Source organism: Etheostoma spectabile, chromosome 9, assembly GCF_008692095.1.
Source record: "Etheostoma spectabile isolate EspeVRDwgs_2016 chromosome 9, UIUC_Espe_1.0, whole genome shotgun sequence".
Classification (NCBI taxonomy): domain Eukaryota; kingdom Metazoa; phylum Chordata; class Actinopteri; order Perciformes; family Percidae; genus Etheostoma; species Etheostoma spectabile.
In genome coordinates, this window is record NC_045741.1 from 35516672 (window position 1) to 35533341 (window position 16670).

Here is a 16670-nt window from a genome sequence, read left to right on the forward strand (position 1 = left end):
AGCACATATTACAGTCCCTCAAGATGGTTTATAATACATGTCCATTGTGTCCAAAGACAAGACTGGACTTGCTTCACTGCTGATTACTTTTCAACAGAAACCTTTATTTTGTTTTGGTTGAGAAACAGTTATGATTATAATGCTTGTGTTTTTAGTGGAAGGTTTTTTTTTCTCCTCTGAAGATGTGAGCTGCTGTAAGAGCAGCACTACCTCGTCAGTATAAATAGATTTGTGGTTGTATTCTTTACAGGTAAGGCTCCAATTCCACAAGTCAACACACTAATCAATGTCAAGCTGTCACTCCCCCGCGTCCCTTAGCAAATGGAAAAAGCCCTCCAACCTTAAGAATGATTTAGTCCAAATACACAATTAGTCCACAATTTGTGTAGGGAGAAGCCATGTTTATTTTCACGAGCACTCTGTTTTTTGAGACGGGATTCAGATCATGAAAAGCCAACACATATGGTTAACATAACCAAACAATGCCTACACTTGATCCTTTTAAATGGGAGCTTTAAATGTTTAGCTGTCCCACAAGTATTAAGTGAGTTGGCTTCATATCCAAGCCAAACATGAGGAGAAATGTAGTAGTCTGGAGAAGGGAGCCACAGAGGGATAGTCGGTAACATTTGCTAGTCTTGCTCAATTCATGGCTTCACCCAAAGCCCCTGTCAGAAGTGGTCCTCTTCAAATTCAGGAACCCATCCAAATCCTAATTATTGAAAAACGTGAGTGTGCAATATTGCTACAACACCTGTTTTATCTCCAGGCTTCTTTTTTTAAGAAATAAATACTGGTCTTGTTTATTTTTCTAAGCAACAGTGGCTTGTAAAATTAGCTGAGGTGAGGGTCTGTTAATAGAAAGTTGTATTTGGCAGTTTTCTGTGGAGCTGTATTAGTAATTCAAGTTGATTCTGACTAATTCTGATACTTGTTAGTGCACTATGAGCTGAACGCCGATTGAAGCCAAAAAGACACAAACTCAAACTGTTGCTGCTGTTCTCCCTACTTTGCGTCACTCCCGTATATTTGTGTATCTGCTTCCTTGGCTCAATGTGGGCCAAAAATTTGGAAGTAACTTTCTGCATTGTACATTTCCCAACTGTTAATTCTACATTAGGAGTGTTGTGTTAAAGGCTTTCATCCGTCTTTTTTTTATTTGCGTCGTCATTGTTGATGCTCTTTGGAGCGCTGTGTGGGGACTGTACTCACATTTGGGTCACACACAGAAAATAGACACTGAGTGAATGTTTGTATATGTATACGTTGTAGGTGTATACATGAATGTGTCACTGTGAAGGTTTGTGTATGTGTGTGTTTTTGGAGATGTTTACCATATGTGAGCGCTGCAACAATTCGGCTCAGTGTGGACGAGCCACTGGATTCTGTCTGCGGACATGAGGCACTATGAAACTCTGCTACACAACCTAACCTTCCGATTACCCTCATTTGAAGCACGCACACACGCGCGCACACACACACACACACACACACACACACACACACACACACACACACACACATACACACATACATTCACAGCCATGCAGTAATGGGAAAATGGGGATATTGTTTCCATTCATTCTCACAATAGGAAGTATTGATTCTGTGTACAGTATGTTGGGTTGTAACACTCCAGCTTTACTGACAGAACATAAACATAACTGTGAAATGTTTTCAAGCTTGAATCAACACATCTAATCAGCAGCGATGGAATCTATGTTGATCTAGGACTTCAGCAGATAAACTTGAAGGGACAGAGAAAATAAACACACTCTCTATGTGTATTTGTAGCTGTGTTTGTGTTTGTATATTGCCTATACGGATTTAAGTAAGCGCTATATACATACAGGAAACCTAGTGTCTCTGTGCATTGAAAGGGCCTGCATGCACATGTATTTTAGTTTTGTCTATCCCAAATCTTTTTTTTTTCTGAGCTTGTGTGCTTTTTGGCCACAAGCACTGATGCCTCTTGTGTTTGTTGTGCTCATGCAATAGACAAAGGTATTCAAGAATTTTAGCAATTTGTATAGAGGAAGCATATGAGACATTCTGTTTGGGACCAAATGCTGTAGAAAAGCCATAGCTGATCCCTTTATTATCTTTCCAGCAGGCGCTCATGAAACAGAGCTCTCCTCACATCCAAACGTAACACATTTCTCTCCTTTTTCTCCCTCTCCCTTTCTCTCTCGCACCTCTCTATATACATATACTATATCTCTTTTTCTTCACACAGCTGCACAGCATTTGCTTCATGCTGCGCCTTGGCAGGAAAAAGTCATTATCACAAGTTGTACCCCGACCCCTGCATCAGCCTGTCACAGTCTGTACCTTGCTAATATTTTTAAGAAATTCTGCATTTAAAAAAGTCAGTTCCTTCCATATGTAAATGGCTAAGTTTGTGGCTCTTTAAAAGTTCTGCTACCTTTTAGAAAATAAGTTTGGTTCTCCCTCTCCCGCCAATTAAAGCTAGCCCTGGGCTGTTGTGTAGGGCAGGCAAGCACTGAGGATACACGGGCGAGAAGGAAACAACATAATCTCTCTGCAATATCCTGTTGTGTTTCATGCCTAGTTCACTTGTTGTTTTAGTTTATTACATTTTTTTCCTGTCTGCATAAATATTAAAAATATATCCAGCAAGAGTAGACCTGACATGGTCCCAGACTTTTATATTGTTCTGCTTTGTCAGAGGCCGGCCCCGCGGATTTGAAGTGTCTGAACACTAGTCTGTGAGCTATGAAGGTCAGAAAATATCCTCTTAAACCATGAAGCTCTCTGAGTGTTTACATGGCAGGGGCAGCAGTACAGCGTTGTGCTTTGTGTTTATTTGGTTTCTTTGGCAAAGGGTTTTTGGTCAAATTTGTTTTGAACTATTTAATACAACAGTATGCTGTTTATGTTATTAGAGAAGGCTATGTTGTTGTGGGGTAAAATGGTTCTAGTCATAAAACCTGATTCATTTACATGCATAATTTAAAAGTTAGTCTTTTGGAGAAATAAAGCATTTTGAATTAAGAATGATGTACTGTGAATGACAAAGGTAGTTTTGTTAAGACGCTTTTGGCTTTGATACAATACTAAGGCTTCATTTAAAGTTTTATTTTTGCACCTGGCTGAAAAGAAATGCTTCTTAAGTTTAATGTAATTAAAGTAAGGTGATTGAGAGGTGAACATTTTGCAGCATGTCGATGTTAATTTACAGTATAATTGTCTTTTTTTATTTGATTAAAGTTCCTAATTCCTTCTCCCAGGGTTCACACCATTAATGGGATGTAATTGACAAATTATTTAAAAGCAAAAGTAAATTGCTCCACAAAAGGGTAGATTTACATACTTTAGTCTTACTCATATGTACAGAGAGCCACCCGCCCCTTTCACAATGATAAAACACAGCCGGCATTGGCTGCTTAATGGGACCCTGTCCAAACACACATACACACACAAACGCACGCAAACACACACACACACACACACAAACACAAACACACAAACACAGACAAACACCAAAACACTCACTAACACACTCAGTCAACCACTTGTTGAAGGAAAGTTGGATGTTAAGGCCTGCTGGAAAAAATCGCAGATCATGGAATTTCCTCTTTTTTCACCGGTGTGAAACCAGCAAACATATATATTTAGATTTAATAGACTGAATTTTGGAGGAGAGTGGCAAAATCCCTCGGCAGCATACGTATAGACATGGAGCGTGGGCCGGTGCCAAGATGGCGTGTGTTTTCAGGGGTAAATGGAGTCTTTTGTGAGCAATCAGCTCAGACGAGTAGATGAAACAGGGAGTGCCATTAGCTAATTAAAACTGAGGTTCAGCACATGACCCGACTTTTCCTCTGAATGCTGCCTGAAACTGGAGCCGTCTGGGTACTGGGTGTGGGTGGCGAGTGACGTTGATATTAATGTGTTTGTAGCCGTATGAGCCATTGACACTCTGGCCTGTCTGGACAACTGACAGGCCACAATCTCAGAGTCTAGCTTCTGAACCACGAGGCCCAACATAACCTGTAGTGAAGACGTGTTGAGCTCAGTTTGGTGTAGAAGATCCCAAAGCAATTCTAAAGAGACTACTTAAAGAGGCTCAGACAGACACACAATTGTTATTTCTGCAAAATGTTGGTATTTCAGAAGCTAGTGAAACTAAATGCTAACAATTCTTCTCAGTCCTTACAGTAGCGTGTAAAAACATACAAAATCTCCACATTTACAGTCACTATGTTTTACACCCAACAGCAACAACATGCTAACATTCAAACTGACCCGAGGAACTCAGGCATGCACGGAAACCAAATTACCAACACAAAATTCTAAATCGGCAAGGCTAACTGGTTCCTCGGGCTATACACATATTTACTCCAGTGTACTGTGAGAGGAGAGGTCTGTAAATGGCTCACTGAATGTAATCAGGGACAACAGACGAGATTTAGCATGTCAGACGTAACTGCATGCTTCAGAAAGAGAGCTCCTAAACGCAATTTAGTTGGCACAAATTCAAAAAGCTAATCAGGTCCAAATAAAGACCTGTCAGAGATCAACTTATGGCACCTTATCTGAAGGTCCTGTGCCTCTCCTATGCATTCATTTTTTTAGAATGAACTTTGTCAGTCATTCCCCAGACAAATGAGTTCATCAGGTAGCTAGATAGTGACATTTTTTTCACCAAACCCAAAACCGCATTCTTTGGTTATCCTCTGTCTTCCTGTCAGGTGTGCTGTGCTGCTTTGCAGTTTGGTCGTTATGCTAATAGTAACACAACACAGTCCACATGTGATATTTGTATGATGAAACTGCTGGCGGAGGGGCTCTGCGACTGATGGTTTGGCATACGAATGCAAGCCCTGGATAGATGGATCTTGCTTGTTTTCCTTGTTGACTTGGCCAGGCCAACTTCTTGTCAGGCCAAAAAAAAAGCTTTCCAGTCAATCTTTTGCAGTAATGTAGTCAAGTGTTCTCCAACACCACCCCCACCACCCTCTTTCTTTCTCTCCCACTAGCTATCATTTAGAATCTGAATTTAGGACCGCTTTGATAGATTTAACACTCACTGCTGCTACTGCACCCTCTGAATCTTTTTAGCTAGACACTGAAACACTCTGATTCAAGTGAATACTGATGTAACTGATGTTTTTTGTCATTGTCATTACATATAATACTACTACTACCACTACTACTACTACTACTACTACTACTACTAATAATAATAATAATAATAATAATACGTTTAATTTGTATAGTGCTTTTCAAGGACCCAAAGTCGCTTTCCAGGGTAGAAAACAAAACAAGATCCAGGCACAGATATAAAGGGAGGGGGGGGGGGGGGCGTGGGGATACGGATAGGCAGAGGTGAAGAGATGGGTCCTGAGGCGGGACTGGAAGATGGTGAGGAACTCAGAGTCATCCGTCTCTTTGGGGTGGGATTTTGTCCCCGAACTGCGGAGGTTGGACTTGGGGATGGAGAGAAGACCAGCTGAGGTGGATCTGAGGGACCGTGAGGGTTGGTGGGGGGAGAGGAGGTCAGTGAGGTATGAGGGGGCCAGAGGGTGGAGGGCTTATGTAGAATTCTGACAGAATTATTCCATGATGCTATTCATTGACTGAGTATCCTTGGGATGTATTGTACATAATATTAACCTTGTGATGTGTTAGGATATAGTTAAACAATTAAAACATAATCAAAATATGACTCAAATGAAGTGAAATAAAAAACAATATGTTTAATTAGTCATCATTTCATTTCGTTATAAATTCTGATCAAATTCTTTGTATGTCTGTTGTTGACATGAACAGTCATGTCATGTCATCATTAAAAAGAGTGACCCTTTTAACAGGGAAAGTGAGTATTTATCCTCACAATCAAACTATTGATCTGAAAGGCAAAAGTAAATAAAAAGTTACAAAGAAAAATAAACATATAATAATATAATAATAACAAAGAATTTAAGCCTTGTGCTTTGATAGATTAAAAATATGTCATTTCTATTCATTTAGAATGCTAACACTGAATGTTAGCATTGTTCAAACATTCAAGCTTAACAATATTTTGGAATTTTAAGACCTTTAATGTTTTATATTTTTAACTCAGTTAGTTCAGTTGCTCTATCTTCCTCAGTCTGTATGATGCACATCATCATCAATAGGTTTTTAGTAGGTTTTCATTGAAAGTGACAAAATTAGGATTTCTGCATGAGAATTTTTTTGGCATATGCACTGGGTAATTGTTGCTTTAGAAATACAGCATAATATTGGTATAACATGCACATTATAAGCAGTGGAGCATTTCTTAAAACATTGTACACTGCTACAATGAATTCAAGTTATAACAGGTCTGTAGCTACCTTGCCTTCAGCTTCTAACCAGGTATCAAAGCATGCAGGATTTACTACATGTGATACACTATAATTGCATTTGTCTGGAATGCAGTATTTTGAGTTGTCCTATTTCCTTAACATTTAATCACGCTCTTGTATCGGAAACCTGAAGACTCAGGGCTGGGGCTGGTTATACGCTGCACAGAGATTGTGTCATAATTGTGTCCCATCCAAAACCTTAATCAGTTTAACCTCTCTACTGAGCCAGATCAGTTTACTAATACATCGGATAGAAGACGCCGGGGTGGGTCTCCGTCATGTTCAGGGGGCTGCTGCAGGGATGCAAACCCAGTTTATGCAGAACAGAGAGGGAGGATGGATGGATGGATGGATGGATGGATGGATGGAGAAGAGCCGTGGGATCCTCTTCTTAGGTCAAGGGCCTAGGCACCCAGTTCATGGGCCTTTTTAGACTCCCTTCTAAACCAAGTCTTTCCTGGTTTAGTGCTCAATAGTAGTGATCTTTGGCTGTATGTCGTCATGGATCATGTGCATTGTGGAGGTGTGCTTAACTGTTTCTTTGCTACAGTCAAACAGATAAATATAGCCAAAGCATATTTGTGGCATTTTACGGGGCAAATACATAACAGGCCCTTTCTCCTCTGAGGCTACCATCTTCTCCCACTCCTCCCATTCACACACTGGCCTTGTTTTGTGCCCAAGCACAATTTGTGCCACAGTGGCCACTCCGCAAACATATCCACCGAACTGGTCAGTTGGTGGTGTGTGTGCTGTGTGTGTTGAACAGAGGTAAATCTCTTAGAGCATCCAGATGTTTGTTTTTGTTTTTTGCTGACTTGTCAATGTGACAGAGGACACTGCATAGAAGCGAGTCCAGTGCAACATCTATCCCTGGCCGGCTTTACATCGCCCACCAAACAAGCAAACAAGAAAGACATTTATACACACCGGGACCACTTCTGCCTCAGGGCCACGCCACAACCCAAGACGACAGTATCCCTCCACCCAGCCAGACCCACGCTGCACCACACCAGACTAGGCTAAACCTGCAGCTAATACATACGAGTTGCTACTGTGCAAAATCAACCCTAAGAGAAGTATGGATAAATGATGTAGCGAAAGACGTGTTTACGTTTAGGGTGTCAAGTTTAAATTATGCACTGCGGCGTTCTGTGGTTAGTGTGCCAGGTTTAATTTGAATGTTTGAGAAAAGAAGTGAAGGGTGCGAGAAACGGAGCCAGACAGGCAATTCAGCTCCACTGATGTCATACCAAAAAAAAAGACACTTTTGCCCAGAATTCATCACAAGGCATTATGCATGACAAGTGATTTGGTATGCACTGAATGCGGACTTGAGAGCATTTTTGAAGCATCAGCGCAGTCATTGCACACACAACTCAAGTGTTTGTTACAATTTGACCAAGCTTTCCAAGCTGAGACCTGTGTGTGTTTACACTGTCAAGACCTTCAGTGTGTTTTCAAATGCCCACCAGAGGGTGAGAGGATGAAAAGAGATCCAAATGGAAAGATCCAAGTAGAATATTGAGGCGTGGATTGTGGTGTTAAATGGCACATATATCAAAACAGTCAGTCTTCACCAAAACCACATCAACTATAATGATTGATAATGAGAGAAGGGGGGGGGGATTAAAGAGAGACAGAGGCACAGAATTTATGATCTGTCGCAGTGGGACAGATCAGAACACAATACACAGAATGATCCAATTACCTTATTTTACAAAGACTGATATTTAAGTTGGGATTTACCTCTCACCGTAGAGGTTTACAACCCAATGATCTCTAACTAGCTCCAGAAAGAAGCCCTTTCGCTTTCTGTTCGCTTTAAAAACATCTGTTTCACATTCAGTCTTTTCAGCTTTGGAATTGGTTTAACATTGATGTAAAAAGGTTTATGCGGGGTTTACAACCAGATTGGTTCAGTTATTCAGGCCGAATTACAGTAGAAGTCAGAAGCCTTTAAGTCAGAGCATATCTTTTTATTTTTCCTCTGTTCTTCCAGTTTTTCATAACAGCGATCTTTTTATACTGTGTCACGCAGCAGCTGTCATTTAGATCACACTGCATCTTTGTCAGGGGCAAAACAAACAAAACATCAGTATAACCAGTATGCCAATTTTATTCAGAAAGGAATTAAGCCAAGAAATATAGATTGGGTCATGCATGACTTAAAGTACAGGCAGGAAATGCGTATTGTATATGGGGGAAATGGTGTCTTGTGATATGCCTGCATTCTAAATGACATGTTGTGTGGGAGTACCAGGCTGGGACTTTGACATGTAACATAAACATATGTCTGTTGAGAAAATTTGAAGGAAATATTACACAAATATGAAAAAGTTTACCAAAGAACACTGTGACTTGGGATTTTTGCCGTTGGCGGGTTGCTTAAGTCCATCATAATTGCACAGGAATGGGGAGTGGTTTTGTACTCAAACCAATGTGTTTTCCTATAGGACAGAGGGCACAGGCGTGGTAGTGTGGACTGAATTATTGAATATAAATTTTGAGCCATATACTGAAATGTGGTCAATTGATTTATTGAAATGTGAATGAAAGGTGATGTGCGCGCTGAAAACGCCTGAGGCGTGATTTGACTTGTCACACTCGATATCCAGCACAGTCTGATACATTGCAACCAGCCATATCCACATAACTGGAAACTGGACCCTGAAACCCGCAGAGAGCAGAAAAGAACACAACCTTGGCATGCTGAGGAGTGAACAAATCTAGGGGCACCGTTGCACCACATTTCTTGGGCAGCCGCTTTTTTACCCACAAAGCTTTGTGGTCTGGTTTTCCTCCAGAGGGTTGCACAAACATACTCTCTTCCCCTGCACCCTGCTTGAGTCCTAATGCTGGTGTTGATCACAATGCCATGTTGACCTATTGTTTAATTTTGCCGGCATGTTTTCTGTCTGAATACTATAGTGCTTCTGGCATTAAGGTATTTGGCTTGGCAACATACTGCGCTTCTGCACTGTTTATTTGTTATCACGTCAGAGTTATAGAGTCGCCCAGTGTATGCTACAGTAGGTCTTTCGACAGCTGTGTCAACTCTTGCCTTGTGTGGACAACGAATGGTTTGCCAAAAAGGGAGAAGGGCTTTTTATTTCTTTACCTAACAAGTCTCTATGACAAAGGATCACTGTGGTATTCATTTTGTCAGGTTGTTGTCACACAAGAATTTTCTACAAGCTTAATAGAATCATTCTGTCACAAGAATTTGAAGTCAGAAGGCAAGTTTGAAAAATACATCCACCTTATCATCTGAAATCCAAAATGGGAAAGCAACAGTGTTCCTGTTTGCATTTAACTGAAACAAAAACTGTGTACATTAAACACTGTCACTCCATTAGATAACAGCTACTGGTAATACGCTTTGCTTTTCTGGATTGATACTGGTATTCAATGATGTTTTTTTTTTTTTAATTCATGGATGTTATTAAGGTGTTGTCAGAGCAAGCTTTCTAGACCTGTGGCAATGTGAAAATTTCTTCATGTCAGCAGCCTCAATAGACCAAAAATTAAATGCAATCACAAGACATGTTTTATCTTGAATCAGTAACGTAACACATTTTCTTCTAGTTTGGGCAAATTTCACTCTGGGAAACTAAGGACATTACAGTAGAAGTAAACAAGGCAGATCAAGGTAAAGAGCCCTTTCCTTTCTTGCGATTAAGAGCTGACAGCATGAACGTATGCCCAGTACAGCTTCCGTCATATGTTATAGTCAAATAAAAGCCTGAATATAAAAGTTACAACGCTAGACAGACGGAGAGGCAAAGAAGGAGTAAATGATGGACGTTCGTGATAATCTAGTAAAAAGATCACTTTAAAGCACAGTCCAACTTTCATGGAATTGGACTGTATCATCATGTTGGACCGTATGGTATTTGTGTAATAGTCTAACAAAAGAGCAATAAAGTCAATCAATTAATCATAATGTTATTTTCTTTACTGGCTGTTGCTGAATTGGTGTCTATCATCCCCCAATAGTTCTAATATGAAATGGAGTCGTGGAGCACCCCATTGAAGGGCTGGAGCAAGAGGAGCTTAATGGCAGAAGGGGGTAAAAGAGAGAACAGAGAGAGAAAGCGAGTGTGAGAATAGAGGCAGGTGTGAGTGAAAGGTGCTGGACAGATTGAAACCCGGGTGTCAGAGGACGCCGTAGCTCATAGGCCCATCAAACAGGATCCTGCATTGACTGCCAGTAACATCAGTCCAGGCGCCGGCTCGGAACACAGATCATGTTCAAGTTTTTCATTGCGCAACCCCCAGTCTGTCTTTTTCATGGCGGGTTCGGATTTCTTGAACGGGTTTATAATTAATGCCTTGATGGTTACTAATGGCTGTGGCACTGGACACTTTGTATTGCAGTCTAATTAGCCATTATAAATTGTTAGGATTGGTTTGTCAGAATAAACACTTTCATGAGACAAAGTAGTGTGGCTCTTTTAGAAGCCTTTCTCTCAATAGGCATTCACAAGATCACATAAGATAAGATAAGATGTACTTTAATGGCCCTGTAGGGAAACTTGTTCCTTGTGTGTCTCCTCACTAAAGTGAACACCCCAAATCCAATATTAGCCAATATTCAACCTTTACTACACAAAAAATGATCATCTTTAAATCTTCGGGTGCTCTGTTTTGAAAAGGAATAAAACTAATATAATAACAATTAAGGCTCTGGAAAGAAAAGTGTTGACACAATGACCACAATCTTACTATGGCAGACCCAAAAACATTTCCATAATACTGACGATTGTCACATTCACAAAAAGGCTGCAACAGCACAAAGTTAAATTCAAAGAAAGAAACACTGTAGTTATTTTGTGATTTAATAATAATTTTATCTGCTCAAGGAAAAAAAAAATCACTTGAATAAACCATGATATTGTGTCAATAAGCCAATTTTAAGTTGTGAGATTTATTCCATTGCAAATGACTAATAAAATTTAGTTTTCATTGGTTAATTTATTCCACTCACAGTGCAGGGCTAAAAACTGGCAAAATCATATTAATCATCAGCCAAGTCCCTATTTATAATACAATATTGTGACTTTTTTTATTTTAATGATATTTTTATGTTTTAAAGTTTTTCCTAAATGTTTTATATACATACATACCTGTGAACAAGTAGGAATTAAATGACTCATAACTTATAAGTAGGCGGCCAAATTCCAAAGCACTTAATTAATCATAACATTGATTTGTAAATGTATCCAAGGCTAGTTAAAAGAAAAAAAGGCTTTTGCACTCCTGCTGTGTCAAGGGGCCAAATATCTTGTAAGCACTACAGTTCTGTCATGTTTGAACAGAGCCACTATGGAGACCCATAGTATGGTATGTGCAAATGCTAAAGAAATCTATTCTGATGGTCAGATAGATGAAGCCAGCAATGCAACAGCTTCCATGTCTGAACAGGGCTTAAAAGCCTCATTTGTGCAAACTGCTGTTTTAGTTCTGATTTTGTTGCGTCCAAATGGTGTCCTCTCTCACTCAGAAGTATTTATATGGAGGTGATCAGAAACCTGATCAATTGTTTGTTAGAAGTACAGTCAAAGGAAGCTGTACAGCTGACCCGTGTTCATACTGTTGAGTGTAAAGTATGTGTGTGTACATATTTTTTTGACAACCCAAGCCTTTGCCCAGAAGGAAAATGTAAATTGTTGAGGCAACAGAGAAGACGTAAGGTGGAAGTCAGATTAGTTCTCTGCTAACGCTAGACTATAACACACAAAATATATATCCTTTCCCCTGTCAGTCCGCTACATCTCTTTGAGAATGTGACCTTGTTCTCCTTTTTCCCCTCAACCTGGTGAACCTGTAAACCCAGGCCGCCCGCTTTAAGAGGAAATCACATTTTAGCTCTCTAATCTGATGCAGGGCTGCAGAGCTGGTAGACATTTGAATGAAGGCCTCTGAATCACAGTAGGTTAAGTGCTTCCATGAAGCCTCGCCATGGTGTTGTGCAGCCAGGCTCACACTGTGCCAGGCCTCTTCCACAGGAACAGGGGTTCAGATCCATCACTGCACTTCCTCCTCAATCTCTAGCAAACAGTCTGTCAGAGGAACAAAACAGCTGGGGATGCTCATTATGTGAGCAGGCTCATTTAGTCATCATACCAATGCTTCCTGTTGTGCCATCCACATAGTTTTTAATCTGGCCCCCAAACCATTCAGGCCTGAGTGCAAAATGGCTGTTAAGAACAATTTCTTTAGTCATTTACATGACTACTTCCTCCCAGCAATTTATCGGCTGAGCTCTTGCTCTGCCCGCTTGTTCATTCGCATCTGGACAACACTCCCTCGCTTTTAGTCATTTGCTGTGTGTGCTCATATCTCACCATTCATAAATCAAGGGTTTTCAAAAATTTGTGAAAGTGCAGGAGGCAAGGGGGAAAAGATGCTTCAAGGAGAAACACATCAATTAATATCTGTCCTGCTCTGAGACAAAGGGAGAATAAAAACCCTATCTTTTGATTCAAATTGAAGCCCTATTAGCAACAGATGAGGCTGGCTGCTAAAAGGGTCCTGCTTTGCAGTGGAAATGATATGTGTAAACTATGTAATGCGAATGTTTTAGCCAAGCTGTGTTCAATTTTGACTCCTGACGAAGCGCATGAGAAACCTGCCTCTCTTTAGCTGTCTCGTTGAATCATATGGATATAATTTCATCCATTTACGTTTTTCTGCTCTTTGCTGTGGTTGCCACAGGGCATTTGGAAGCAGGAAGATTAAATGCACATGTTCCTCCCATCCGCAGCCATGGCACTCTGCTCCGCAGCCTTCCCTCCGAACAGATCCTGAAGTGTTGGTGGTTTTCCTCGTTGGTCAGGGCAGAGAAAGACACCTTGTGATAAACCAACTTATTATTTTTTTCATACTTATAAAGTTATACAGGCTGCTTTCGAGCATTGCCACCCTATAACGTGTGTTTTTTGGCAGTATTTTCCACCAATACTCTTTCCTCTTCATCGTGTCTGTCAGGCTTGGCAGTAAAGGAGCCTGGATGTATTAGGTACAACTAATCACAGTGGAGGATTTGTGGAGGCTTTTAGGATCGGAGAACCTTTTTCTTTTATTGGGGGGGGTCTCTGAACATGAGTAATTGTGAATGTCATGCTAGTAAGCAGCCAAACAGTTGAATCCCGTCTCCCCATCATTAGTCAGTGGCCTGATCTACAATTACTGCCCAGGGCCAGAGAAACATATTAGCGCTGAAAGAGATCCCCTCACATATATAGCAAACCTAGAAAAGCTTAACTGTTGGGGGAGAACATCCTGGATATTATCTTGGTGAAAAAAATGACTCCTGTAAGTGATGACCTTAGATGCAAAGACCGTAGGTATGTATATTTTTCCAAAGAGAAGAACCTCACGCTTGCCTCTGATTCTCTCCTCTCTCTGCATTTATCTTCCTATATCATTCATGAAAGCTTTTAATCAGATTTCTGGCCTGCATGTCAGCAGCCATATTTCCTCCCGACACCCCTCCATAACGGCTAGTTTGTTTCCATCATCCACAGCTCCTGCCGGTTGCTAATGAGCCGCCGCATTTGAGGAGAGGCGTACACTGGTGCCTTTTAGCCCAGGCGCTGTTTGGCCTTTTCCCTGCCAGTCAGGAGTCATTTCCCATGAAGGCCTCAGGTCCACCGCACCTCCACTAGCCTGCATGCTGGGCCCATAATCTGTCTTATGTGATCAGCTGCCTGTCCACCCTTTCAACCTGCTCTCGCCCCCTTCAGCCATGTCAAGACCCTGCTGTCATCCCGAATGTTTACCGAGCTACTGAACACCCTACTCAAGAGTGAGACGGTGTCAAACAGGGCTCAAATCCCTCCACGCTGCCTGTGCCTCTCCACTTGTGCAGTGAGCTGCCGGTTTACCTTAGATGGAGGTTTCAGAGAGGAAAACTAAACATGTTTAAAGCAATTTATGTCATTAGCGCTGTCTAAACTGTTTTCAAAGATAATATCAAATATAAAATTAGTTCTGTGTCAGAAGCCTCAGCCACCACGACTTTATGTTTATACCACTTTAACCTATGTGTTCATTTCTCTCTAAATTGTTTATATTAGGCAACTCCTCAGTGATAATAGAGGGGAACCTACTGACACATATCCTTTTTTAACATGCAGATATTATTTTTAAACACTTTTAGTTCAACCAGTTGGCATCACACCCATAACCTGGGATGTATAATTGCCATGTGTCACCTCTATCAAAATAAGACATCATACTGCCCACATCAATACTGTTAAAACCCTTTTCTTCAGTAACAGGAGCAATGCTGAATTTAACTACACACCACTGCATGCATCAAATACAAAACCTAAGTAGGTTTTTGACAGTCTATGAACTCACTGAAAGAAGTAATTTTAACCCTCAGATTGGCCACACTAAAACACCTTACTGGAGCATTAAATCGTTCATGCAGGGTTCTGGGTAATGTCCATGCCCAGTGGTGGCAGTGCCTATTGATTCCCAGCAGGCAGGAAAACCTCATACTCAGCTGTCTCCCTGCTAGTCCAGCTTCCAGAGTAATAATACGCTCAATATGATTAACACGGTTTCCTCCACGGACCCGTTACTATAATTTAGCCTCAAATTTGTATTGCGGAAAAGAAAGCAATGAAAGAGTGATTATTCCCTTATACATAAATACACATATTTAGCACGTCAATAATAGCCGTGTTTGTTTTCCAAACTCAAATTCTTGGTGCCGTATTTCAGCAGTCAGCATGGAACGCGTCTGCCATGACTGGAATGGCAGTGTAGATGTTCCTCTGCACTGAGAGTTTTATTAAACTTTCCCATCTTCGCTGCGTCTCTCGTTTCCTGCCGAAACATTTGATTGGCACGACTTTAGAATAATGTGTTTCCGCTGTACATCACTGTGCAGTGTAAATTCCTAATGACATTTTTCCATGATTGTATGCTGAAGTCGGGAACAAATGTGTAGTTCTGTGCATGTGCGTGTGTGCATGTGTATGTGTTGATGAATCCAGGGTGAAATATTTCATTAATTCTACATTCCGGGCCTGTCACTGTTACTTTTGTGTTGCTGTCTGGTCAAGCAGTCATTCATGTTGAATGTCCTAATTTTCTTTATGCATTTCTCTTCTCAGCTTTAGGCACACTACACACAGCACACAGGTCAAAACATAGCTGATTAGATCTTGTCTTGTAGTAGGGCTGTGTATTGACCCTACATGTTTACTGTAATTTGGGATAGAAATGTGAGTATCAAAAATTGTCACATTTCTGTTTTCAAATCATAATTTTGCTCATTTTAAAATGTATTTTATTTAGTTGATCCAGGATCTTACATCGATGATGATGATGATGATGGTGATGCTTTTACTGATACTGATGCATTTGAGCAGTTTTACCTATAAACTCAAGCAATGTATGGGCATTGGTGATACCCAAAATTTCAAGCTTTGTCCTCTCACTGAGGCATTATTAAGCTCCCATCCTATATTGTCGGTGCACATATTGCCCAGTTTTGTGTTCAGTAAAATCAACTTCACAAGCTCAGTTTTAATTGTTAGTTTGTAGCTTGTTGTAAGAAAATAAATGGACAGGAAAAAAAAGAATCTGTCTGATCATGTTAAAATGATGCTTTTGTTTCCAAACTCATCGGCTCAGAAGCCTTACAAACTGCAGGAGCTGTGTGTTTGTGTCGCCATAATCGGGCAGATTAAGACTCTCTTACGGAGCCACACAGGCACATACACCCACAGATCAGCCTAGTCACCCAACACGGCTCTTCCATGACTGGCTTAGGTTTCGCCTATATTAAATGGAGCCTCTGTGAATAGAAGGCCCTGCCTGTACTGTGTGAGTGAATGAAGGAGACCAGGGATGAGTATTGAGCGTAGATGAAGCTGAAGAATGGTGTCACTCTCTCCTTGGCCGTAACCCGACCTGTTGTCAGCAGGCTTTACTAAAGGTCAGGCTACAATGGACAGTAGAGACCAGTAGAACAGTTTGTCAATGAAGTTGCATTTGCACTGAGGTCAGATTAGCCCTTTGAAAGAAGTTGGTTTTAGGTAAGATTTGTGAGTGAGGAATTTGTTATTTTAGAAGATAATATACTTATAAGATATTTTACTTATAAACTTAAGAGTTTAAAGTCGCAGTAGTTGCACCATTTATCATTGGTCCTTTATCAGACTCAATGCCTTCATGGCTCCCGGTTTCTCTCATATTTAGGTTCTTGACATATAATGAAGAAAGCCGTCATTTTTTAATGCAAACAAGAATGCACAAAATAGATTTTTAGTTCCTCTGGTTCCATAGTTC

At 40.7% G+C, this 16670-nt stretch overlaps 1 protein-coding gene across 2 annotated transcripts in view; it reads left to right on the forward strand.

Moving 5' to 3' along the window:
- glis1b (GLIS family zinc finger 1b) overlaps window positions 1-16670 on the forward strand; it is an 81108-nt gene that overhangs the window by 30021 nt on the left and 34417 nt on the right. The gene's annotated exons all lie outside the window — the stretch shown is intronic.